A 27,316-nucleotide genomic window follows, 5' to 3' on the forward strand; every position below is an offset into this window, starting at 1 on the left:
GCCCACTAACCTTGAGTTAAGCGGGTGGTGCGAGTGGCCATAATCAGGTAAGATCTAGTTACATTCACAAGGACTATGGCAATATCGTCACTACTTTAAAAAAAATCTCGTACCTCACGCTGATCCTCGATCAAAGTTAAAACGCAGTAAGTCTATATGCATTCCATACATACTTACTACAATTTTCTTTTTATTGACAGACGAAAATCAATCAATCAATCAATCAATCAAATATTTTATTTCTTAGAATGTGGTACATTGTAGGTTAGAGGGGGCGTTATTCTCTCTGGTCTAGTTCCAAGATCTTCCACCTTTTGAGTCTTGTGTTGTTACTGTTTTCATTTAGTAGGTCTCTAGCAAGTTCATTTTCATGGATTGTAAGTCTTTCCTTGTATTTCCTTGAGAAGCTATTTACTTCCTCTTTAATGGTTGGTATATGAAGGTAATCATGTATTTCTTTATTTCGGGCAAACCAGGGTGCACAAGATATTGTTCTGAGAATAATATTCTGGAATCTTTGGAGGATCTCGAGGTTAGAGTTGCTGGCTGATCCCCAGAGCTGAATACCGTACGTCCATATAGGTTTTATGATACATTTGTAAACCAGAAGTTTGTTGCTAAGTGTCAGAGGAGACTGTCTTCCAATTAGCCATAGTAACCGTTTATATTGTATGTTAGCTTCATTCTTCTTTGCTTTGATGTAGGTTGGTAATACATTTTTGATCAGCACATCCTGCCACATACGGCATAGAAATAATAATGCATGCATGTCATAAAATCAAGTCACTTGCTTATACATATAAAGATTATTCTTTAAATATCATAATTATTAATTTTAAATAAAGTGTAATTATATTCAGGTTTCATAAAAAAAAAATACATTTATAATTAGTTCATATTCATATTCGAAGATACAAGTTTTTTTAAAAGTAGTGACGATATGTATCTTATTAAGTATGTATTTTTTTTTCATTAAAGTCTAATAATTTTGTACAAATCATGTATGTAACTAATTGGTTTGGTCAAAGTCCGTGGCATGAAAAATCGAAGTGATAGTGTTATCACAATCACTCATAAAAACAATTTCAAAGTATAATACGGTAATTGAAGTATTGGTAGTTCGTTATTTATTTTATTTACTAACATAGTAGATAGGGTCTTACGAGTAATGTATCTATGTGACCCGCCTGAAAATATATGACACTTTTTGAACATTTTACGGCGCCAATAAAATGTTTTACTAAAAACACAATCCTAAAAAATAGATAAATTAGAGGCTATATGATGATTGTTTGCTAAATTTCTCATCCATTGTTAAGCTTATAGGTGGCAAGTACCTACTACCTAAGTAATAGGCCTTTTGTAGGTTTAGAACTTTGTAGCTATCAATACATTTTTACACATGTAACAAAGGAACTTTAAAGATTTTCACATTTTCAGCAGATGAAAGTTGAGGTGTGAAAGTTCTTACAACATTGAAGTGAGGAGCCGACAGGTCTGTTGGTACGGTTCCTGTCATTCAACTCTCGCCAGCGATACCCTCGGGTCGCTGGAGCGATAGCAAGCCGCGTAGCCACTTTTACAGTTGTTGACGCTCCGTAGCTGTCTCTCTCTGTCGCTATGTATTGGTGCGATAGAGGAGTTTGCGTGTTGTTTGACAAGGAGTGTGGAGGATAGTGTTGTTGGCTACGGCCCCAGGGTGGCGGGAGGCTCTCGGAACTGGTCGCACGCGCGGGGCAGAGTCGCGCCGGCCGCCAGTCGCAGCGGCCATGGTCTGGCACTCAGTGCACCGGCCGCCTCGCCGCCGCAAGCCTGTGTGGCCCTCTGTGCGACCCATCCCGCTGACCTCACGTATCCCTACGCCCGCACGAACACTTTAAAAAAATCGCAAGTTTCTCGCCACCGGACTGTCACGTGACGCGTCTGTTTACATTCTATGTGATATTTTTCTGACTTAACTTACTTCAATAGTGTCCGCGAGTGAAGTTAATATACTGAACGGTACTGGAAAACCACGACCTGAATTTAAAGGTACAGTCATTTTTCATTATCTTCCAGTTAAGTTTATTTGTGTTTATGCACGCTTTTAATTGGGCACTTAGCGTCGCCTATTGAAGCGAGGAAAAGTTTATGAAAAAATGTTTATTTTAATTAGTTGAAGGGTACGCATGTTTAGAAAGTTAGTTGACTTAAGAAATAGTTACATTTACACATGTCAATGAACATAATGTTCATGGCTAGTGCCTAGTCCTTATACGTATATATTTGGATGGTACAGGATAAATAAAAGTAGATAATATTATTTTGTACCTGGCACGTGCTTGTATAATATCTCGTAATGTTGTGAGTAGTTGTTTATTATTTCCTTGCTGTTATGAAACGAATCAAGTTGTATTTAGCCACAAGTCCTACGGTACTCATCCCAATTGACCTCCCTTAAGCTAGAAGATTGAAAGCATTACTAGGTAGTAGAACTATTTAGGTACATAATTACATCGTTGATGTACAGTCGCCATCAGAAATATCGGAGCGACCAAGATGCTCATATTTATCTACACATATACCTACAATGCGCTGAAGTGCGTGTCTAGTTATTTTTGAGCACTTCAGGCGCTCTAAATTATCTGATACAGTACCTAGTATTTTAAGGAAAGCGTAGGTCACCGCATGTGCGCGAGGATAACTGTTGTTTAGTTTACCATGTACTCTTTAACTGCATTCGCGGGATTCCTAAGCAAGTACGTAGGTATACGTATGTTATAATAATACCGTAGGCCTACTTAATGTGACTTTAAATGAAGTGTATCATGTTGTATTTATATATTAAAATAATAATAAAAATATAATAAAATTCATCATATTAGAACTTATTTATTTTATTGTGAATCTTCATGCATTTTATAATAAGTGGGTATAATAACCACTAAGTGCAACAAAAAATATCACGTACGATATTAAAGCTTATAAATAAAACTTTTTTTTATCCGTTCTAAGAATATTATTTTATTATGCATACTATGATAAATTTTAAGTAATCCATCAAATAACACCAAGAAATCGATTATCTTGACAAAAAAAAAAAATCTTACTAATTCACTAATAAATAGGTAACTATCTATTTATGCCGTTTTCTAACGTAACAAAAGTAATTTTTGCGTATTTTTTCTGATGCAATTATAAAAATATCAACCAAAAAACCAAGGGTTCCAACTAATACATAATTGTAATTAATTAAGTTGTCACAAAGCATATTGACGAAAATCAATTAGGTCCGAAGTATACGTCAAATCAGTTTATAATGCATACAGTTATTTTAAAGCTTCAAAAAGTGAATGTTTGCCGAATAAAGTAAACATTTTTCCATCTAAAAAATACCTAACAGTGGTTGCTTCATCGCACCGGACAGTACTTAATCAAACACACTCAGTGCGTAACAGTAATAAAAACTACGGACTGCGTTGCGGTAATGGGGGATACGCGTTCATTTAATAGCCGTGTTTAAGAGTTGTAACCATATTCTGGTTATTGCAAGTACGCAACAGATTTTTTTCTATACCAATTAGTACCTAGATAGTAACAAACTCCTATACATACTCAAATACCTATACAACCTGTTTTTATTGAATTCCATTTTACCAATTCCTAATGTTATTTGTTTTAACATGTGGCGTCAATCAGTTGACACTAACTTGAATGTTATTCTTAAGGGTCTCTCACACTAATAAATTCATTTATTATGTATGAAAATTTAATTTAATATTTTTTTTTCGTATGAAAATGATAAAAAAAAATTTTTTCCGAATTTAGCTAAAAGTGATATACAGGATGGTTCCTGATAATGAAACTAGCTACGTGTCGAATTTAACGGAAAACAAAAAAAACACAGTGTATTGAGGCGGGTAGTCCGCCGGGCTTAGAAGTATGGACCTCTGAAGTGTCTGGCAGACAATACGAGTAGTACCTATATTTAAAATGTGACAATAATTGAATACATTATTTTACGATTTATAGCGTACTAGCATTTGCCCGCGTCTTCGCTCGCGTTAGAAAGAGACAAAAAGTAGCCTATGTCACTCTCCATCCCTTCAACTATCTCCACTTAAAAAATCACGTCAATTCGTCGCCCCGTTTTGCCGTGAAAGACGGACAAACAAACAGACACACACACTTTCCCATTTATAATATTAGTATGGATTTTGCATGTTTTATATTTCTTATATTTTCTACAAATTATTTACCAACACTGTAATTAAATAATATTAGACAAAATAGGTCATAAGTTTATAATTAAATAGGTACTTAATTAATATTTTTTTACAACACTTATTAAAAAAGCATACATGAACACGTCAATAGAAACAATATTATTTCAAATTCGTTTTCATAATACTATTTATGAATATTACAGTTTTTATGAAAAAAATATCACTGACAACTGAAACTATAGAAAATGCCTCTGGCATTTTTTCAACGAAAGCGTAGCACAGCCGTAGCACCATCGTAGCAATTATTGTTGTAATTGCAATTTAGGATAATGTTATTAGATCATTATCATTACAAGATAGGTACAAAACATTTTTTATGCAGTCTCCTAGTTCAGCAGTAGAATTGTAAACAATAACTTTAGTCTACATGTATCCACTGAACACGCCTACCATGTATGACCGGTGGACACTCTATTTAATAATGCAAACATTGTAAATTGTAAAACATGAAAATATGGATCAGTCCCCCAGTCGAGATTTGCCTCGCTGTACCTTATAATATTTGCAGCTTCTATAATATATGTAGTAGTGTAGGTTCTTACAACTAGATTGGACCAAATTGTACCACATAATCAATGTTTCACCACATGTGGTTATCGTTTTGTCAATAGTACAAACGCGTATGGTTTAAACTTGTCACGACTAGACCCGTGACGTAAACGTGTGTTTCACGGTTTTCAGCGAAATGGCTATGAGTCAGCCCTTCGTTTACTCACCATTATTTTTTATTATTTCTGTAATAGCCATTATGTTTTTTATATACCACGTCGGTGGCAAACAGGTATACGGTCCGCCTGATGGAGAGCGGTCACCGTAACCTATGGACGCATCCAAGTCAAGGGGTGTCACATGCGCGTTGCTGATCCATTAGAAACTTGTACACTCCTTTTTTGATCATGGTCATATGTATACATCCGGGTTTTAGGTGCGGGAATGAATTCGTGTATTTATAACTCTGTTCATAGGAACTTGAATTACTGAAGTATAAATTAAACTACTTATATGTAACTGGCTCCTAGAAATGGGAAAGTAATGTCTGTCTTTTACAGTTTTCACTATTTTTAACATCCGAGTCGGGGCCCCGACGCAAAAACGACGGGGTGTTATAAGTTTGACGTGTCCGTCTGTCTGTTTGTCTGTCTGTCTGTCTGTCTGTGTGTGAGACTGTCTGTGGCATCCTAGCTCCCGAACGGATGAACCGATTTTGATTTCGTTTGTTTTTGTTTGAAAGCTGAGTTAGTCGGGGATGTACTTAGCAATGTTTTTTGAAAATCGGTCCATTATGTCGGGGGTTTTTTTTACATTTTAATTTTGTGGTTAGGTTAGGTTATTGGGCTAGTGTAAATAATTCCCGCTGCCAAAACTCCGATGTACGAACATGATTTAAAAGCGATTTTGATTAACCCGTTTAATTATAAGTAGATAGATAGATAGATAGAATACTCTTTATTGGCACACCTCAGCAAGAGATACAGAAAAAAGATACAGCGGAGACAAAACAAATGATTATAAATAGAGGCAGACAACAAGCGGTCTTATCGCTAAAGAGCGATCTCTACCAGACAACCTTTGGGTAGCGGAAATAAAAAACATAATCAGAAAGAGTAGGTGCTTCGAAATGAAAAATCATACTTATTCTAATTTCCAACACACAAATTGAATAAACATACACATATAAGAGAATATAAATAGACTTACATTAACATACTTAAATAGTAATATACAGCAAGACAGATATATAGTAACAAACCAACAATATACAGCAATCATACCAACCACAGAGTAGTTGTATTTCTTACCTTTTATGCAAACGAGATTCACAAATTCTTTAAGGCAAGGTATAAACTAGAGGGGGGAGACAGAAAGTGGAGACATTTCCCACGAAGCCAGGCCAGTGACTCCAGCCAGACCTAACTAGAGACTAATTAGAGACCTATACCGTGTTAAAAGTTACATGGTTCACTAGATTCACTAGCCACACCAACATACCCTTTATTGAAACCATATAAAGTCTAGCACACACTTGGGTCTTAAGACTTATGGCTACGGTACCGTCGCATGCGCAGTTATTGCCGGAGAAGCTTATATTTACGGCCCTTTTGTTTAACCCTTAATAATAATTGACTGATTAAGACTTACACAATTTTTACACATTATTAATAAAACTAAGTAGCCAAAGTGCGGTAGCCACTAATCATCATCATTGTCCTTCCGTTATCCCGGCATTTGCCACGGCTCATGGGAGCTGGGGTCCTAAGATTTGGCGTAGGCACTAGTTTTACGAAAGCGACTGCCATCTGACCTTGCGCTGGTGGCCTAGCGGTAAGAGCGTGCGACTTTCGATCCGGAGGTCGCGGGTTCGAACCCCGGCTCGTACCAATGAGTTTTTCGGAACTTATGTGCGAAATGTCATTTGATATTTGGCAGTCGCTTTTCGGTGAAGGAAAACATCGTGAGGAAACCGGACTAATCCAAATAAGGCCTAGTTACCCTCCGGGTTGGAAGGTCAGATGGCAGTCGCTTTCGTAAAAACTAGTGCCTACGCCAAATCTTGGGATTAGTTGTCAAAGCGGACCCCAGGCTCCCATGAGCCGTGGCAAATGCCAGGATAACGCAAGGAGGATGATGACTGCCATCTGACCTTCCAACCCAAAGGGTGACTAGGCCTTGTTTGAATTAGTCCGGTTTCCTTATGATGTTTTTGTTTCACCGAAAAGCGACTGGCAGATATCAAATGATATTTCGCACATAAGTTCCGAAAAACTCATTGGTACGAGCCGGGCATGCCCGGATGCCGGATTTTACCCAAAAATCGGACATCACTTGCACTTTTAATCAACCAAAGGATAGCTTATTCTACCACAAATGCATGACTAAACTCCCGCGTGGATATCATACATAGTTTTTGATTAAAATGATTTCGAAAATTTAATCGCGTGAAATCGCGTAAGTTTATTTCAGAATAAACGGAATACGTCACGACAACTACGTACTATGATCTTACAAAGAAACAGATTACGAAATCGTGTCATTGGATGTGTCAGTAAACTAAATACTAAATTGAATTGAACAGTAAGGTGACGGACCCAATCATGGACAGTTTAAGAAAAAAATTCGCCTGTTTTTGATATTTCACTGATAAATGTAAAAATTCTACCGCCAAGCGTGTTAAATGTTGAATGTCCCATCCTTCTTCTACATTTCAAGCGTATTGCAGAATAGATACTCCTATTGGTTTCTTCATAGTTAACAAATTAAAACTAGGTGTTTTTTCTCCAATTATGGACGGCAGTTCTCCAGTAATGGATCCCCCATTATGGACAGTGAAATAAGTTTAAAATTTTACTTTTAAAGCCAACTGATACGCAATGAGTAAATTTTATACACCATAAATACAATTAGTTTGGGTTATTTTAACATAGGATTGTTTCTTGTAAATTTTGGTTTTGTAAATTGTTCCTTGTCCATCATAGGAGGTAGGCAGTTTTTCGGGTCCAGTAATGGACACTCGTAAAATAACGTCATTTCTTTATATCTTTGGAGCAACAAACTAGTATGTTTTATACCTTATCTCATGCTTAATGCAGTAAGTAAAACGCATTCAAGATTACACCGTGCGTTATTTTTTTATTATTTTATACATGAACTCATCTCTCTTAGCAACATTACTAAGAATTCGTCTTGATATTTTTTTCAGTAAACTGGTGAATTTTATCTTGTCTCCAAATCCTTCAGAAATAACCGAATTAATTGAAACTTTAAAATTAAACAGCTCTACAACTCTAGTTTATGGTACATAGCCGTCAGTTTTTAGAAACTTATTTTAGATACTTATTTTTAAGGATTTGTGTTTTTTTGTCCATAATGGCATCACCGTCCATTATGGGGTATTTTACCTTAACACTTCCTAGCCGGTGTTGGCTGAGCGTTCTGCGAATTATGTTATGTATTTATTATTTATATAATTTACTTGAAATTAAGATAAAATAAATCGTAACTGGTTTTTCAGTTTATAAAAATTAAAAACCTGCCTGTGTGGCCTGTGTGGTGACGGGTTAGGAATTTCACCACCCCCTTTCTTCCCGTGGGTGTCGTAGAAGGCGACTATGGGATATGGGTTAAATTGTGGCGTAGGCGAGAGGCTGTCACTGCAATGTCACAGTTTCGTTTTCTTTTTACCCCTTATTTGCCAAGAGTGGCACTGAAGCTTTAGTAGTTTCATGTGTTCTGCCTACCCCTTTATGGGATACAGGCGTGATTGTATGTATGTATGTAAAAATTAAAAAATCGTGAACAAGCTCCGGTCCGGAAACTAGCCTCAGTATGTAACTATGTACTTACTTTAAACACTCTTGGCATTTTAAACTTTTATAAGAAGTATCGTCAGATATAATAATATTATATATTCAACTAAATGGGTCCTTTCCTTTGGAATATATCCGGGAAAACCCCAAGATTATAAGGTGATATGACGTTATTGAGACTTTCATTTCAATATCTTTAGTTGAATAATAGTAGTACATACTACGAGATGTGTCTCCTCCTGCGAACAAATTTCAATGCAGTAGGGTCAGTCAACTTTGTCGATTTCTGTAGGTACATAAACATAGTAACACATAAACATTGCTGACGTATTTGTAAATAAAAAGGATGTGAAATAGGCATATGGTATGATGAAATAATACATACACATAATATATATTACTATCTAAAAAATAGTAGGTACACTATCTAACAACTTAAAGATGATTCATGATGAGCAGACAAAAGATTATCCGCCAATGAATTCATACAAAGGGGTAATTGTGAAAGTAACAGTGCATAATAACCGTGTTTGCTTATCATTGAGTGCGTCACACGAATGGCATTTAGAAAGATGACGTATTATCACATAATCTATGCAATTATTTGAAGAATTCGAACAATATCGAAGCTCACACCGATTCCTTTGATATCTTAATTGCTCCCCGATACCGTCGCATACCGAGATTACCAGTCCATTGATGACGTGACCAGACAGACGGTCCTTACTCGAATAGTATCGAGGTAAACATTGGACGACAGATACCTAGTCAAACACAAACAAAAAGTGACACAGAATTTGAACATTGGCGGGAAAACACAGAAAAACAAGTAGGTAAGCTCTCAGAACAAATTAATCTTATTTTTATTATTATTATACCTTTAAACGAGCAATTCTTGTATATTTTTTTTTTTTTTTTTTTTTTATTTTATTGATAATGGGAAACAAACAGCGAAAATAACACATATAAAAGAATTACAATTTAGATATACATAGGCCAAAAACAGTTTCCACTACTGAATTTAACAATTATGGTTGCTCAGGGAAGACATGACTTGTTCTACGATTATAATCAAACGAAATATACATATGTAATGTTAAACATAACTGATTTTAGATTAAATATGCATATTAATAAATGTCCACATGCCTTACTCTAACTTATCAAACTAAGTATCTACTTAATAAATAAAATGTCTAGAATTAATACACTTAAATTTTGAATTTTGAGTAGGTATCCAATGTTATTACTATTTATATTATATATATATTTTATTTATTTGCTCTTAATTGCAGAAACAAATTTTGGTACTGATGAAATGTGAAACATGTCAATATGACATATTGACATGTTTCACATTTCTTTATTTATTTATCAGTTATATATTTATTTATTTATACCGACGATCTCGGAAACCACTCTAACGATTTCGCTCAAATTTGTTGTGTGGGGGTTTTCGGGGGTGAAACATCGATCTAGCGTAGCCTTAGATCCCGGAAAACGCGAATTTTTGAGTTTTCATGAGTTTTTCTTTCGCGTTAGTAAACGTAAAATATGGTCATTAATTTCGCCGCGCGCGCATCGATTCCGCTTAGCTCAGTCGTACCGTACGAGGTCCGTCTAATGTACGCAGATAGATCGTAGGTGTCAGGGTTTCGAATCCCGGCCAGAAATTAAGTTTTTGTTTTTTGTCTTTTTTGTTTGTTTTTGTATTTATAAGAGTTTTTTTTTATCTAAAGACGTGATATATTAAAATAGAACCGAGCGAAGCTCGGTCGCCCAGATATTTATACCTTTAAACGTGCAATTCTTGTATATTTATTTATTTATATATAATTATATATGTACTGACAATCTCGGAAACCACTCTAACGATTTCGCTGAAATTTGTTGTGTGGGGGTTTTTCGGGGGTGAAAAGCGATCTAGCGTAGCCTTAAATCCCGGAAAACCGCGAATTTTTGAGTTTTCATGCGTTTTCTTTCGCGTTAGTAAACGTAAAATATGGTCGTTAATTTCGCCGGATGCGCATTGGCTCCGCGTAGCTCAATCGTAAGTGGTCGGTCTAATGATCGCAGGCAGATCGCAGGAGTCAGGGTTTTGAATCCCGGCCAGAAATTGAGTCTTTTTTTTGTATTTATTCAGTTTTTTTTATCTAAAGACGTGATATAATAAAATAGAAGCTCGGTTGCCCAGATATTAAATTTATTATTGAAGTCGGTGTAAATTATAATAGCGACTAGATTAGTTTATATAAATACCCGCATAAATTAATCAGTTTGTTATTGTGAACAAAACTATTAACCTGGTTATTTGATTAATCTAGGTGTGAAATAACAGTTGCTAGCATATTTTGCGTTTAATAGATATACGATCTGAAATGCAAATTAGTACCTGCCCAGCTTCCAGATCATAATAATTATACGTAGGGATGTTGGTATATAGTAAAGTTAAGGTCATAGTACCCATCAGGAATCTGACACATAAGTACATAGGTATTTTTCTATATCAACAGTCTGATAATAACGTTTTCATCACACCAATGGCATTTTGTCCAGTGCTAAGTAATTTCATACAAATTTTAACTTTGTGACCAAAGGTGGCTGGTAAAATTGACGTTTTAGACGATGATTTTGAATGAAGTGATGAATTTTTTCAAGTTTGATGTTTTATATTAGTAATATTTTCCTCATATCATGTTAGTATGGTTAAAAATGTTGTGTTTCACTCGGTAGCGAATTTTATTTAACCTACCTGCCTTGAAACCCTCAAGATTCGGCATTTTGAACAGGCCTTCCGAAGTTTCGACCTGCAATATAATGAACCACTTCTCGCAGTAGTCCGTAAATAAAGCACCATCTGTACTGAAATATACATTTCATAATCGTAGGTATTTACTTTCAATTAGGATTCCTACGCAATCTAATCAAATTATTACCCCTTTCCCGATTAATAATCAGCCCAATACAATGGAATAGAAATTGATTGTATAGAGTAATACATAATTATATTACATACGTTACATACATCACCTTTAACATATACAGCCTTATATCGTCAGCGTATACATAATGTATTATATGTGAGGCAGTAGGTATTTCGTTTATATATCGTATCGCGGACGGTTGCCAACGACTACTATGATAAAATTTGGCCTCTGTGACGCTCCGAACATTAAGTAACATTGTTTTTGCAAGTGCAATGTTTTGTTTAAAATTAATTGATTACTATTGAAAAAGGACGGCTAGTAATTTTAAAACTAGTGGTAATGACCACTCGTTTTCGATTCTGTTAGTAAAATTTAAATCGCTAGTAGTGGAGATATTACTGAAAAAATTTCACGAAATCGAATGGTCGAGATTCAAATCGTCCAATGGGCCGTTCTACAAGAATACTCTTCGTTCTTTAGCTTTAAAAAACTTATGCTGATTACATTTTTACTTTTCATGCCCCTACCATACAATATAAGAACGAATCAAGAAAGATACAATAAACTACGTATATACTCGATGGGAATACCCTCCGAGTGGCGGTCGGACTGAGGGTGGGGGCTGTAATTTGTGCTTCCCACAAATGCCACTGCGGGAGCGAAGTGGACCAGCTGGGGCGCCACGGCCTTTCTTGCCAGCGAAGTGCGGGGCGTTTGTCGCGTCACGCCGCGCTTAACGACATTATCCGACGGTCTCTTACCTCTGTAAACGTGCCCGCAATATTAGAGCCGACCGGTATAGCGCGGGATGATGGTAAGAGACCCGACGGAATGTCGCTGATACCGTGGAGGATGGGACGAGTGCTGGTGTGGGATGCAACCTGTGTGGACACACTGGCCCCGTCTCATCTTCACGGTACCACAAAGAAAGCGGGCGCGGCTGCAGAGGCTGCAGAGACGCATAAAAGACGTAAATACGGAGGTCTCGACGCCAATTACAACTTTGTTGCTTTTGGCGTCGAGACCCTCGGTCCGTGGGGCCCGGGCGCCCAGATTTTATACAAGGACTTGGCGAAGCGGCTGACTGAGACTACGGGGGACAAAAGAGCTGGCAGCTTCCTCGCTCAACGTATAAGTATTGCGATTCAGCGAGGAAATGCTGCCAGCATCTTGGGCACTATGCCTCAGGGGCCCTCTTTTGACTTAGATTTTTAGTTTTAGTATTTTTTTTTTAATGCCTAGTTTATAATATTTATTGTACCAAATTTTTATTTAAGTGTTATTATTAATAAAAGTTTATTACGTATATACTTAAATATTTGATGAATTACCTATTGGTAGAATAACTTACCGGGATTCGTACCCAGGACTGCGGTTTAGCAGGCAGGATCACTACTCACTAAGCCAGAGGGTTTGTCAGAACTCGCATACTTTTATTCTATGCTATTTTCTCAATAACATAAGTATTTATACTGAAATATTTGTAAATACGTAATATGTCAATTCGCCTTGGAACCCTTGACACGTAGTATTTTAAATCAACGTGTTTCCTCTGTCCGTTTCAATTTGATATTATGAATAGGAAGTAAACAACCTCATTAAATTAATTATATAGTTCACTGTTATATCCGCCTTCTTTGATTATTTGATGTATATGTTATGTACCTACATATCTCGTTACTATGCCGTGTTGATATGATTTTTTATGTCTACTCAATTGCTCTTTTTATGACACTTGTATTACACAACAATGCCTATCACATATTTTTTCTTAAGTTTTACATACATATATATAGTTCCCATCATACTTTTTGCCTCAAGGTGGTTGAATACAGCAAGAACAAAGGAAAATTATTTTAATTAATTAACCTATTTTCTTTAATAAGACTTGTAGTAAAACTAAAGGTAATTAGGTGTTTTTATACCTTACCACTTTGGTGGCCAACAGGTAAGGTCCGACCGAGAACGATATTTTTGTCTCGGCCGAGAACGAGACCGAGACCGAGATTCAATTTGATTCTCGGCCGAGATCGAGACCGAGACCGAGAATTTGTAAAACAGTAAAAAAATATGCCATTTTTACAAAAAAATTTTTTCATAATCGAAATTCGCCTATTAACCAGGAAACCAAGAGTATGTTGGGTCCTGCTTAGTGTTTGGTTCCGTAACTACCCAAACCTACCCGCACTCCTTACCTATCTACCGTAGCAAAATAGACTACGTCAGTGACAAAAACAACTATACGGCTCGCCCGGTCGTAAGCAGTCGCCATAGCCTATAGACGCATGCAATTTCAGAGGTTTTACACGCGCGTTTAATACCCTGATTTTTTGTGACTTGCAAGAAATTATAAAACAGGTTGTCGAATCGTGTTTTCTACGGGTAGTTTTCCAGGTTTTCCTTGAAAGTCTTTACTCTTGAAAGTCTTTGAAAGTTTTGAAAGCTTTACTTTGATTTTGACGTATTTTTAGGCACATGATTCAAAGTTAAGGGACACGAACTATTTTTTTTGATAGCGATTATTTCCAAAATTCGTATGTATATCAAAAACATGACTATGAAAAACCCATAGGTACTTACTAAAAAAACTCAAAACAGCATCCACAAAGCTCAAAATTTCGTCCGATATTCCGTAATTCGCCATTTCTATCATGTAAGGCAGGTATTAGTCTAACCTGCTGCTTTGATTTTTCGCCGTCGTCGTTGTCTTCCACACACATCAATTTGTCGTAAATATTTTACACTCTTTTATGAATTATACCTAGGTATTTGTTTGTGTTTGGCTTAAAATATTGATAAAGACCCTACCAAAATCACTAAAATCGGGATATCAAACGGGCGATGTAACAAACTGAAAGCTAAAAACCGCAGTCTCGGTTTTGCCGAGAATCTCGGCCCATTTTGGCCGAGAACCGAGACCGAGATCTCGGCCCGATTTCCGGCCGAGAATGCCGAGACCGAGACCGAGACCGAGATCTCGGTCGGACCTCACCAACAGGCATATCTCATCTCCTACTCCTAGTAGTCATTAGTCGAAATCGCAAATACCTAAATACACGTAAAAATCAAGCTTCATTTATGTAGCAACAAACGAGGAAAATCCCCAATATGCCACCACCAGCGTCACAGTTCATTCTTAAAAACTTATCAAAGGCTATGGAATTGTAACGTTTCAAATCAGTTCCATCGCGCGGCGACAATCAGCACATGATGGGCACGACTGTATCTCGTCCGCAAGATAGCCCATCCTTTTTTGACTGTATGTGTTAGAAAAGGATAGGTAGTGTATCTCGCGGGCAAGATACTGTCGCGTCCATCGTGTGTTTGCCCTGCAGACTGCGTGGGCATATCGCGTCGAGGTCGCGCCGCTCACCCCGCTATCGCACTCGTTACCTCTATAATTAAATGCACACCCTGTAGTGTTTGGACGAACTTTAAACTTCGTTCGCAAACAGATTGGGTAATCAGAATGAGGAATGATTTAGAGTTATACACGGGAAAATTAAAAGTTGAAAGTTCTTTTAAAAAAAGTAAAGTAAAAAGTATGAACTGATTATATTTAAAATGAAATCACAACGCATAACCACAATAAAAGCGACATCAAAAATAGTTAGAGAAACGTAAACCACGAATCCAGTCGAGTTGTGCAACAAGGGGAGAAAGTTGAATATTACTAACGAGAGTACCTAAGTTAAATCGCGACGGCTTGCCGGAGCGATTTAAACACTCGAGTTTGTAATATTCATACTCCCCGAGTTACACACAATGTTTTTCATCACACTCGCAATGTAAAAAATATGTAAATAGATGTAAAAAAGTTAAGTACGGTATAAGAAATTTCATTATTCCCTTGGGAGAACGATTTTTCTATAACTCACGCTCCGCCTGCGTGCAATAGCACATTAAAAGTGCGGGTGTGATGAAAAATATTAATCTTGACCAAAAATTAAGTGTCACTGATTACAGTTTCACCTAACCAGTGACCAATAGTTCCATTAAATCTTTCGTTGTAGACTCCGTTACACATTTACTTAACATTAGTTATTACTTATGCTACCGATTGTACCACCGGAAGCGGTTGTTATCAAGTCATAAAACTAAGTACGTACATAGTTATGATAAATAGTAAGTACCTACACTTTAAGAATACTTATACAAATCTGAGAAACGAACATAACCTAACTGGGAACCCTACCCAACCTAACTAAATTTCATTCAGATCCTCTATTCTATACCATGGGTTATTGCCACTTTTTTTCTCCCATTAGTGCGTTTTCACATTATTCGATCCGATAATTGGCGTCATCCATATATTACGTCACAGTGTAAGGGGGGGGGGAGGGGTCATACTAAATGTGACAATCCCTGTTAAAGGGATACAAAAAGCGTAACATAGGGGGGGGGAGGGGTCCAAAAACCTGAAATTTGGTGTGACGTAATATGTGGATGATCCCTATCGGATGTAAGACCGATATCTCATACATTTAAGCCGCCATCTTTGATTTTTACTATTGAAATTCTTCCGACATCCGATATCGGATAATGTGAAAACGCACTTAGGATTGAAAGAGCTCACAATTCTGAGTGGAAACCACATAAACATTTCCAAATCCAAAAAAAAATTTCCCAGATAGTCTTCGTCTAGGCGGTGTTTGAACAAAGTCAACAAGTGCTAAGGTGCTAAGGTGCTAAGGGTGACAGGTGAGTGGGCGTGGCCAGGTGGGCGTCGTGTCACCCCACCTGCACCCCGCCGCACCGCCACTCCCAACCGCCCTGCATTCTTAATTTCATCTTGACCATACTGGTGAGAAAAACTTTTAATTTATGCCAGCCCGTTATTGTGTTGCGTTTTGATATTTTGCGTGTAATATTTTTTTCTCGTTATATACGTTAAACTTTTCGTGAGACATATTCAAATCCATACTAATATTACAAATGGGAAAGTGTGTGTGTCTGTTTGTTTGTCCGTCTTTCACGGAAAAACGGAGCGACGAATTGATGTGATGGTGATTTTTTAGGTGGAGATAGTTGAAGGGATGGAGAGTGACATAGGCTATACTTTTTGTCACTTTTTGTGCTAGTATTTAAATATACGGATGTAAAATGTACGATTTTTTTGTCCTGTAAGTTTACACACGAATGAAATATTGTATTGTATGCACAAATAGTAAACGGATGCCAATTTTATAACTTGGATCGCCGATTTCGTGTATTTCGTTCAAAAATATCTCCACTACATATACATGAGGTACTTTAGTTGAAATGCAATAGTTAATGCCACTAAGTAATGTGACAGACGGACAGAGTCGTACGATAACGGTTCCTTTGGTACCTTTTTGGTATGAAACCCTAAAAATGATGAGGAGGCATACTCAAAGGTTATGACCTTATTAGTCCATTGCACAGGTAAAGAATTTCATACATGGGAGCGAGAAGATATATGATATTTTTTTCTCCCTCACATATGAATGACAGTGACATGCCTAGCAACAGAGGCTGGTTCATACAAGCCGATTCCCACCGGCTTGCCTAAAATTGATTACTAGTAAAGTACCTAATGTTAAGGTACCTTTCTTTTTGCTCAGTGTTGCCTAGCAGAAATTTTCACCAGCCGCCACTGATGCATAGGCACTTGCGCAGGCGTCGCCTGGCGGGATAAAATCTCAGTGTGCCTCCTCATTGTGTCTTGTTGTGACTTCTGTGAGATTTTTCATCATCATTAAAAAGGGGTACATGAACCTCTAAAAATGTACGCAAATGAAATATTCTCGCTACATGCATTGCAGGTGGTCCAACAGCCTCCCGATTGCTTCAACAGCGCAATATTTATGACTCGATAACAGCTTTGTGATCGTCTTAAGTTGTGTAGCACATGAAACTGTTCAAATTTCAGTGCCACTTTAGTGCGTTTTCACATTATCCGATCCGATATCGGAAGGATTTCAAAGGCAAAAATCAAAAACCGGCCAAGAGCGTGTCGGGCCACGCTCAGTGTAGGGTTCCGTAGTTTTCCGTATTTTTCTCAAAAACTACTGAACCTATCAAGTTCAAAACAATTTTCATAGAAAGTATTTATAAAGTTCTACTTTTGTGATTTTTTTCATATTTTTTAAACATATGGTTCAAAAGTTAGAGGGGGGGGACGCACTTTTTTTTCCTTTAAGAGCGATTATTCCCGAAAATATTAATATTATCAAAAAACGATCTTAGTAAACCCTTATTCATTTTTAAATACCTATCCAACAATATATCACACGTTGGGGTTGGAATGAAAAAAAAAAAATCAGCCCCCACTTTACATGTAGGGGGGGTACCCTAATAAAACATTTTTTTCCATTTTTTATTTTTGCACTTTGTTGGCGTGATTGATATACATATTTATACCAAATTTCAGCTTTCTAGTGCTTACGGTTACTGAGATTATCCGCGGACGGACGGACGGACGGACGGACGGACGGACGGACAGACAGACATGGCGAAACTATAAGGGTTCCTAGTTGACTACGGAACCCTAAAAATGTCGACTTAAATGTATGGGATATCGGTCCTACATCTGATATCGGATCGGATGATGTGAAAACGCACTTACACCACACCTCGGACACTGGCGATCAAATCCCTGTATGAAAGAGGCGCGTTCTTAGCACACAGTCTAAGCTCAGTGTAGGTGCGTACGTAACGCGTACTACGCTTGTATTAGTGAAATATGACAAGTCGACTGTTCGCGTTTTTGACAGGCGGCAACTGTGAGGTAACAGGTAACCGAGAGGGGATGGGCGGCATTTTCAGCGGGGAGCGGGAGTGGTCATACTGTGCTATATTACTCTTTATTATACTGTGCTTACGCATTAAGGGGTTGAATTGTGACATAAAATTATACCTTCAAAATGTACGCAAATGAAATGTTCTTACCACATGCATTGCAGGTGGTCCGTCTAACTAAACAGCCTCCAACAGTGAAATATTCATGAAGCCAGCCAACAATGCGCACATAACTCGACAGCTTGTGATCGTCCGGATTATGTTAAGTTGATTATATCTTTTGTTCTAACTGACGCTTCGAGCCAATGCGTGGAATAAGCGATAGTCATCGGAACTTACGGTGGAAGTCCAAAGTCAATGACAAATATTTTAAAAGCCTTTTTTTATTCAATATACCTATAGTATATACTGATTCAATATATAGTATAGACGTTGAAAAACGACGTAGGGAACAAATCAATTTATTTTATGCAATATTTTTTGATTTTTTTTAGTAACACTACTCGGCTGTGTCGGCTTCGCCACCAGTGGGGTTGATCGCTTTTATTCAGTATATTGGTATCTATTTCAGTTTATAATGTTAGCGAAAGATAATATGCGGCCAGTATAAACATTTAAATATCTCCAGCGAGACCGAACGGCACTTAGTTACGATCTAAATAGATGATTGTCTACTTTAGGTGTATAATCTGCGCAAACACAAATGATTACGTATTCAAATCCAATGTTTGCGGTAGATAAGTGCGGAACAGAGGCAGACGGTATTCGTTACGTGTGAGATAAAATGTTCCATATTTCCGTCCAGAGCTTCGACTATACGTTTTTGGATTTTAGAACACTTTACTCAATAGCGTATCTTAAAATAAAAAATGACATTCATTGTGAACAACGCACCTAAAAGGACTTTTGTGCGTTTTTTGGGAAATTGTTACAGGAAAATGTTCGCTCCTGCTCCTCAGTATAATACTCATACGCACACCGCTCTCGATTACCTTACAGTTACCGCGTGTCAAAAATGCGAACAGTCGACCTGTCATATCTCACTCATACAAGCACGGTGCCCGTTCACCTACACGAGCTTACGCGCCTCTTTCATATATGTATTTGATGAATTTGATCTCCAGTGTCCGAGATGTGCCAGGGGGCTGATTTTAGAGTCTCACTGTCACTAAAATACCGGTTGAAAACGGTGACTTGCCTATTATTTTCAGTGACAATTTTCTGAATTCGAACGCGTGAGACTCAAAAATCGGCCCGCTGCTCCCAAACGGTTACACTAGGACAAAAAATTACATGCATTTTCTGTGAAGTTTTCGATAACGAGAAATGTAGTTTTAAATGACAAGATCTCATGGTAAAGTCTCCATAGCAAGCAGCTAACGCAACTGTTAACAAACTAAACTAGTTTAAGCTAACCCAAGAATGCACTTTATCGTTTGATGCCAAGGGTATTATGGTGAGATACCTACTATATAGCGGCTGCCTAGTGACCATGGACGATAATTTATGTTGTCGTTGACACATATACTTATGTATGAGTAAGAAAAAAAGGATAGTAAAATTCCGGATTGGATAATAAAATTTTAGTTATAGTCGCGAACTTCGACTATGGAATTGATTTTACGGATTGATATTTGGGATTTTTCTCTGGATAATGGAACATTTTTAAAACATAAAAAAATGTGAAAATAATTTTAAATTAAACATATTTTTGTCGTTTTCTGTATTTTATCTTGACGACCGGTCTGGCCTAGCGCGTAGTGACCCTGCCCCGGTCCCGGGTTCGAATCCTGGTAAGGGCATTTATTTGTGCGATGAGCACAGATATTTCTTCCTGAGTCATGGATGTTTTCTATGTATAAGTATTTGTATATTACATAATAGCCATCTTGAGCTTAACGTAGAACTCAGTCAATCTGTGTGAAAATGTCCTATAATATTTATTTATTTTATCTTGCACATATGCATCACTGACCAGCAGGCCTAGCACATGATGGCCGCGGGAGTATGTCGCCGCGAGATAGACTACCTGTCCTTATGTCATTAATACAATTAGACAAAGACGTGTCATCTATCTCGCGGCGACATACTCTGTGCGGCCATCATGTGCTTTAGGCCTTTATCTTGCACATATGCATCACTGACCACGGGAAGCATGGTCGCGCGATAGACGATAAAATATCAGGCCGTCCCTATCGCACTTACAAATAGTGCGATAGGGACAGCCTGCTATTTTATCGTCTATCGCGCGACCATGCTTCCCGTGCAGGTTTTCTTCTCCATGACGTGTCATTTAGATAAAAGAAGCGATAAGCCAACATACTTTTAATTAGTAAGTTTTAGTTAAGTAATTATTTACTCAGCATATCATTACTAACCATAAAAGTTGATACGCCATAATTGGAAGCAACTCTTCCATCAAATGCAAACTTTTTGTTTTTCAGTCCATAATTATGGTATTGACTAATTGGTAATTTATTTGCCTTCGTTACTTAAAAAATGACAGGATTAATAATGCATGTGTTTGTTAATATTGACAGATAAGTTTTATTTTTTACTGTGGTCCCGATAAAACAGTTACATAATTAATTATAAAGATAATGTTAGCATTTTGTGACAGTTTAGATGTTTTTAACTTTAAATAAAATTAATCTAAGTGTAACCAAGAACTCTGATGTATTTATTGTACATACAAGTTTCGGTTGATGCTGAGCTGAACTGAGAACTTGCATACGAGTTTTATATATGATCAAACGAGCTTCGCAAGCGAAGTTCGATCGATATTATATGACTCGCTTCATTGGAAGATATAATTATTAAGTTTACATTATTGTAGTTTATTTAATCTACTGGCAACATATTGCACGCTTATTTTAGAGATTTATAAAAAATAAGTATTTCAATTGGCTCTAAACCTTCCCCCCCCCCACCCTCAGGTCGGTGTCAACCGGCGGTGGGATCCTCATTATTTTCAGAGATTATTCTAAGCAAAACTTTGGAATCTGGGTGTATCGGGAGGGAGGGTAATTATATCTTCCAATGAAGCGAGTCATATAATATCGATCGAACTTCGCTTGCGAAGCTCGTTTGATCATATATTATATTTCCTCGCTTCATTGTTCGATATAATTATTAAGTTTACATTATTGTAGTTGTTTAGAGACAAAGTTTTGCGGATGCCAATTGTGAAAACAAAATTAAATATTTATCATTAAATTTTGTTACATAATTATTACTAAACAACTAGCAATTACATAATTATGTAATTTATACACAAGATCAGTCTTATTCAGTAACACAGTTCATAATTAATTATAGCAAACTGATCTTGCAAATAGGTCTTCGTCAACTATTTGACGATGGCAGAATTTAGGAAATATTTGCGAGGTTGAGGTCCAACCCGCAGTTTTTCTGATAATGTCAAACATTGACCCATGCCGAAACGGCAGTAGACGTGGTAGCATGGCGAGTGCCTGTGTGCACTAAATGTTGCCACGTCCATCCCGATCTCCGCTAGTACTTGTTTTATCCACCTGCTTATTGACTGTGCCATCGCGTCCCTGTGAGGGCGCTTCGCAGTTAATAAGAGGTGTTCTGAGTTCGGAGGCCTTTTATCGCTTGTTAGAGTGAGATACTCGCGAAGGACCGAAGTCGCGCGACACGTTTCTTTAAGGTACGAAAGGAACAGTATAAGTATGTCGGGGCAGATGGTTATATCTGACACGATAATTTTTACCCCATTTGGGTAGTGTATATTCACTCATTTAATCAGTAAGAATGTTGGCACGCGATGGGCAGTGCATAATGCCAATAATACGACAAGCTTTTTAGTACCTAGGTAATCTGCTCTAAAGATATAGTCGTATTTGGATACCATTCATCAATGTAATCCAATACTATTTTTGGATCCCAAGAGTGAGTAAGTATATTTTGGAAAATTAGGTCTCATTTTTAAATATGCGTTTTAACAAACGTTTAACATGTTGTGTTTTTTTTTTTTTTTTGGTCCTGAGAAACAGGGATAATGCTGACCTTATGATTGTTTATGGATCCATAATATGACGATCCTGCTGTGATCAAAATGTCCACCATAGTTTAAATCACGTTTAAACGAAACGTTATATTGCTGAATGGTATTTTTAGAAATAGATGCGATCACATGAAGTTTCCTCAGATAACCTTTACCGGAGAGCACCGCTGCACCCAGGAAAAGGCGCTCGTGGAACGGATTCCTGGTGCTGTGATCAGAACAGGCCTTATGTTCTTCGGGGCTCATGTAAATAATATCGGATTTTACTAGTGACATTAACAAAGGAAACTACGCTTGGGATTGCCAGACGGGGAAGCTAAACTTGTAAAACGGAATGTAAAACGAATGTGTAAAACGGAACGCGCGCAAGCAACATCTGTCAAGATTCGCTCCGCAAATAAATAATCTTTTACTGGCTTAGAAACGAATTAAATTGATTTTTTCTACAAAACACAAGTGCATCATAGTCAGAACAATAATATATGGTGATAATTAACTAACAGAAGGAAATATTTCACACAAAATTATAGAAAAGAAATCTTAACCTCCAAGAAACAGAGTGCTGTACAAAATGTCGTAAGCGCCAGCAAAACTCCCGCCGCTTATGCTTTTTACAATCGCGACATCGCGTTGTCATCACCGCCCTCATTTTTGGCAACTATAAATCGTTAATTATTGTGAATAAAAGTGATATGTGTACTTAATAACAATGAGCGACACTTCAACAAATAATAACTCTGACTCGGAGTCCACTTCGGGAAAACATAGCAAAAAGCTAGATCTTAATCGTGGTCATCGGAAAAGAAAGCAACCGGACAATGAAATTGCAAATCAGTTGGCAGATTTCCGCACAGAGTTTATGGCCGATTTCACCAAAGCGCAATCCAAGATGTTCAGTAAATTTACCAAGACAATAACTGACCAGTTGTCAGGTGTGAGATCAGATATACTGGAGTTAAAAGAGGAGTTGGCAATTATTAAAAAAACGAACCAAAACATAACTCACGAGCAAAATATTATTAAAAATGACATCCTTCAGCTGAAAAACTCAGGTGCCGAAACTGAGAAGAAGGTAACAGCTTTGGAAACTGATGTACAGAACCTTAAAATCGCCCCAACTGTCTCAACTCTGAAGCCATTATCATGTGAAGAAATGGTAGCCGAATTTAGGGACCGCTGTCTTAGAGAAAAAAATATAATCATACTGGGCATAACAGAAGCTACTGGAAACACTGGGGCTGAACGCTACAAAATGGACAGAGAACAAGTGTTCAGTATTATCTCAAAAATCTATGAAGAAAAGAGTCCGCCGGAACCTTTGAAAGTATCTCGAGTTGGAAAATATGCTGCTGAAAAGAATCGCCCTATAAAAGTATCATTTGAAGCAACGGCCACAGTGAAACATATCTTGCGAAACAGATCTAAGTGCGACGAGCAAATCAAAATACATTCAGACCAAACTCGCGCCCAGTATGACTACCTTAAGCATTTGAGAAATGAGCTAAAGCAACGCCAGGAAAGTGGAGAAAGCAATTTATCAATAAGATTTATAAAGGGTAGCCCTAGAATCATTAAAGAAGACCCACTAAACTTGGAACATCCCCGGACTCTACAGAAGACCTCTAGACACAAAGAAAATTTAATACCAACTGATAGACTGCTGTAGTACATAAGTGTAAACAAGTTGTCATTAAATATTTATCTAAATAATATAATTAACTTCTATCTTTGAAAAAATTTAACGCATGTGGGAGTAAAATAAAATAATGTAATGAGCGGCCAATAAGTATTAAAACTTTAAATTCTATTAAAATGTTCAAGAAAAGTCTGAAATGTTAAAAACAATGTAAACATATATTAAGCACATTAATATAAGCATAATAATAATACATAATAATAATTTAAATGTAAATGTAAATCGAAATTGCAAATGAAGAAAGATATTTTTACCACACCAACACAAACAAACTACTGATAGTAAAACATCAAACTAAATCAAATTTTCATCAATTTATTCAATATTAATGATTTAAAATCATCTTTTACAGGTAAATTCTACCAGCCAGCTTAAGACATTAAGATTCAATCTGTATGAAATTGCTTTGCACACTAAACTTGCTTATGGATAAGATGCATTTTTGCCATCTGTTTACAAAAAATCTTTTATTTGTTTACCAGTTGATGTGGTGAAAAGATAATAATTGAATTATAACAATTTACAATAATTTCATGAAACAACAATGATTATCAAATAATTTCAAATATGTTTAATAACTTTGTATACTACCTAAGGTCATTGAAGCATGTTATACTATAGTTGGAACTTATTTATAAACCTGTAAATAAATTCACTAACACTCTCATAGCATGTTGCTTGTTGCTACCAATGTATTTACAATTAGATAAAGCTATATGTTCTCATTTAAGTGAATATGTATTATATTCTTATGGGAATAAATAATTTGAAACTGAAACTGAAACTTCCTGTTACTTTGTCATAGATTATCTTTTTTAAAGATTTTAAAATGATCGGCAATGGAGGGAAACTATAAAAGTCTAGTGTAAAAGCATCTACAGCTGATGCATCTGGGTATTTCCACCATGATAAGTAAGTGTACATTTGACATTGGAGCGAGAAGAGAAAAGATCAACATCAGGCTCACCAGCAGTATACATTATGCGTAGCAGTATAAACGCTTCATGAGATAGTTCCCATTCAGTATCGAGATTCACATTTCATGATACAGACCGGGTATCACTTCTATAATATATAATGTCTTTCGTATATTTAATATTTATATACGATGCAAAAAAACCAAAGGTTTCGCTTCTTCGCACCACTGCCAAATCCGTCTGAAAGGGTCGTTCAAATTTCGAAATTGAACGCTGCCCATGCGATTTTCATCGCTTATATCAGTTATAGCTTTCGTATTGTCTATACGAATTAATATAAAACAGTCACAACGACGGTCATTAGAGAAATATTAAGAGGTAAACATACTGCTAACATTTCCAAATGGTTTATGTGGAAAGCTTTTTCCTCGGATCTCGACGCTCCGTGTGCAAGAGAATATAATATTCATCCCCCAGTTCGGATCATTTAATATTAGTTTCGGTAATTTAATTTTCTTACTATAGTTTGGGTCGCGTTGCAAGGCAATTTTTGGCGTTCTAGAATTTTAGTATATAGCCACCCAAATTTAGCTGCAGGGCATGCGTCAATAAGTACTCCGATCAGTTGAGATAATTCTCTAACGGAACAAGAGTGTAGTGACAGAGATTTTCTAACCATCACGTTGATTTTCTTTCGTTTTTCCCGTAGGTAAAAAAAAACCGACTGAGTTTGAACATAAAACCTAAGTCTCGACAAACCTGTCGCGGTTTTAATGTCCTATTAGTATAGTTTATGACAAAGCACAAGCATTCTAGTAGGTTAACGCACAGGGTTAACGTTTACGTTTCGTAAACACTCTACATAAGAGTACCCGACACATAAAATACCGCGCTAAAAAAGACCATAAGACAAAGCCGTAAATTCATTTAAGTTACTAGGGTTTTCATCTTCAAAATGGACGCTCAGATATTTGCGGCAATGTCTCGCAATAAGAATCAGTGGGTAAGCTTCCTTCAAATCAACTGTAGCCATGAAGCTACCTGTTGGTAAGTATAAGCTTAACAGTTGGTCTGTGGTTTTCCATTTTGAAATGTTCTCTAGGAATAAATTTGTTCAGCTTTTCGAGATTTGGAATAAAACGTTTGGTGTCATAGATTTTTGTGACAAAAACGTTCTCGAAATAAACTGGTCATGCTGTGAGATGCAAGGGACAACTGCATCCAGCTGAATTAAATTTTGGACGTACCTCCATAACGGCTTTTCCACTACTCCAATTTATTTTTGGGGTACAACGGCTTGAAAAAACCGGACGTTCAAAAGTTACAGAGCAACCGTTTTTAAGCGAATCTAAAATAACTTCATTTGATGTTATTTTTGACCAGCAATCATAAAAAATATTTTATTTTACCAGCGTGAGGTAACTGACTCATTGTTGAGGAGTGGCACGGGGCTTGCCCTGGCCCGCTGGTCTAGCTGGAGGGTTCGGGGTTGGTTGACTGCTGCCCTTTCTCTGGAGGGCCTGACCCGTTTCCCTGAAACTGGTATTGGTTGCGCGCCGACGTTGTTGTCGAAGTTGGTGGAGCCGTGTTGCTCTTTCCCGAATATACAGACTTTTTTATCTGTAGCCATTGTTTCTCAATTACTTTTGAGGCTTTTATGTTTTCCGGGAGTTTACTTCCATAGAGTAAATCGCCCGCATCTTGAATTATGGTCAAGAAGGGTTTTTATAACCTGGGTGTGACAAGCCTTGTACGTGCTTGGGTTTTGCAATAATGCAAGTCTGATAAGATGCGACAACTGTCGCTTAACAGCTTGATAGCAGTGATCTTATATATCATCAGACGTCAATAGAACAGTAATAGCTCGGTTTATGGCTGTAATGCCTACACCCAACTGGCAGCTGCCACAAACAGCATGGCTGTAATGGCCGCAGAAATTTCTGCATGAAGCATCTAAATGCGTACAATTTTCGGAGATAAGGTATTCTTTTAATATCTTATCCTTCAAATATTTGGTAAACCCTTGCGGACTAATGATAGCCAAGGGGAGGCTAAGTTACCGTGAATTTTTCCCCAAGTATGGGTGTATGTTCGGTATATAGCCTCACCTAAACACGGTAACCAGGTCTGGGTCCAAATCAGGTACTTTTGGAGCTGAATTTTCAGGAGTTGAGCCTGGCGCCGTACCCGCAGGGTGTTGCGTCTTCAGGTAAGATCTCCGGAACATTCTCGATGTATGGAGAATTCGAGTCCTGGTAATCGAGTTGGTTGTCCGGAATGTACCATTTCGGTCTCCGTGACTTCTTGTTCGAGAAAGCAACGATGCTTTCTGAACAGAACAAAAACCAAGCCATAATTTATTTTTTATAAAAACTAAAATAAAAATAGTACCAAAATTGTGGGTACACTGAGAGA

The 27,316-nt window shown here is 37.2% G+C and overlaps 1 protein-coding gene across 2 annotated transcripts in view; it reads left to right on the plus strand.

Moving 5' to 3' along the window:
* Nucleotides 1–1,375: 1,375 nt before the first annotated feature.
* Nucleotides 1,376–27,316, plus strand: part of LOC125228390 (BMP-binding endothelial regulator protein) — an 82,549-nt gene continuing 56,608 nt past the window's right edge. Inside the window, exon 1 of one of the 2 annotated variants that reach the window (XM_048132939.1) lies at nucleotides 1,376–2,031. The gene's annotated coding sequence lies outside the window, so the exon portion shown is untranslated. Of the gene's footprint in view, nucleotides 2,032–9,323; nucleotides 9,403–27,316 lie in introns of those variants that run through there. The other variant, XM_048132940.1, reaches the window with a different exon arrangement.

The sequence above is a fragment of the Leguminivora glycinivorella genome, chromosome 7 (assembly GCF_023078275.1).
Source record: "Leguminivora glycinivorella isolate SPB_JAAS2020 chromosome 7, LegGlyc_1.1, whole genome shotgun sequence".
NCBI lineage: Eukaryota > Metazoa > Arthropoda > Insecta > Lepidoptera > Tortricidae > Leguminivora > Leguminivora glycinivorella.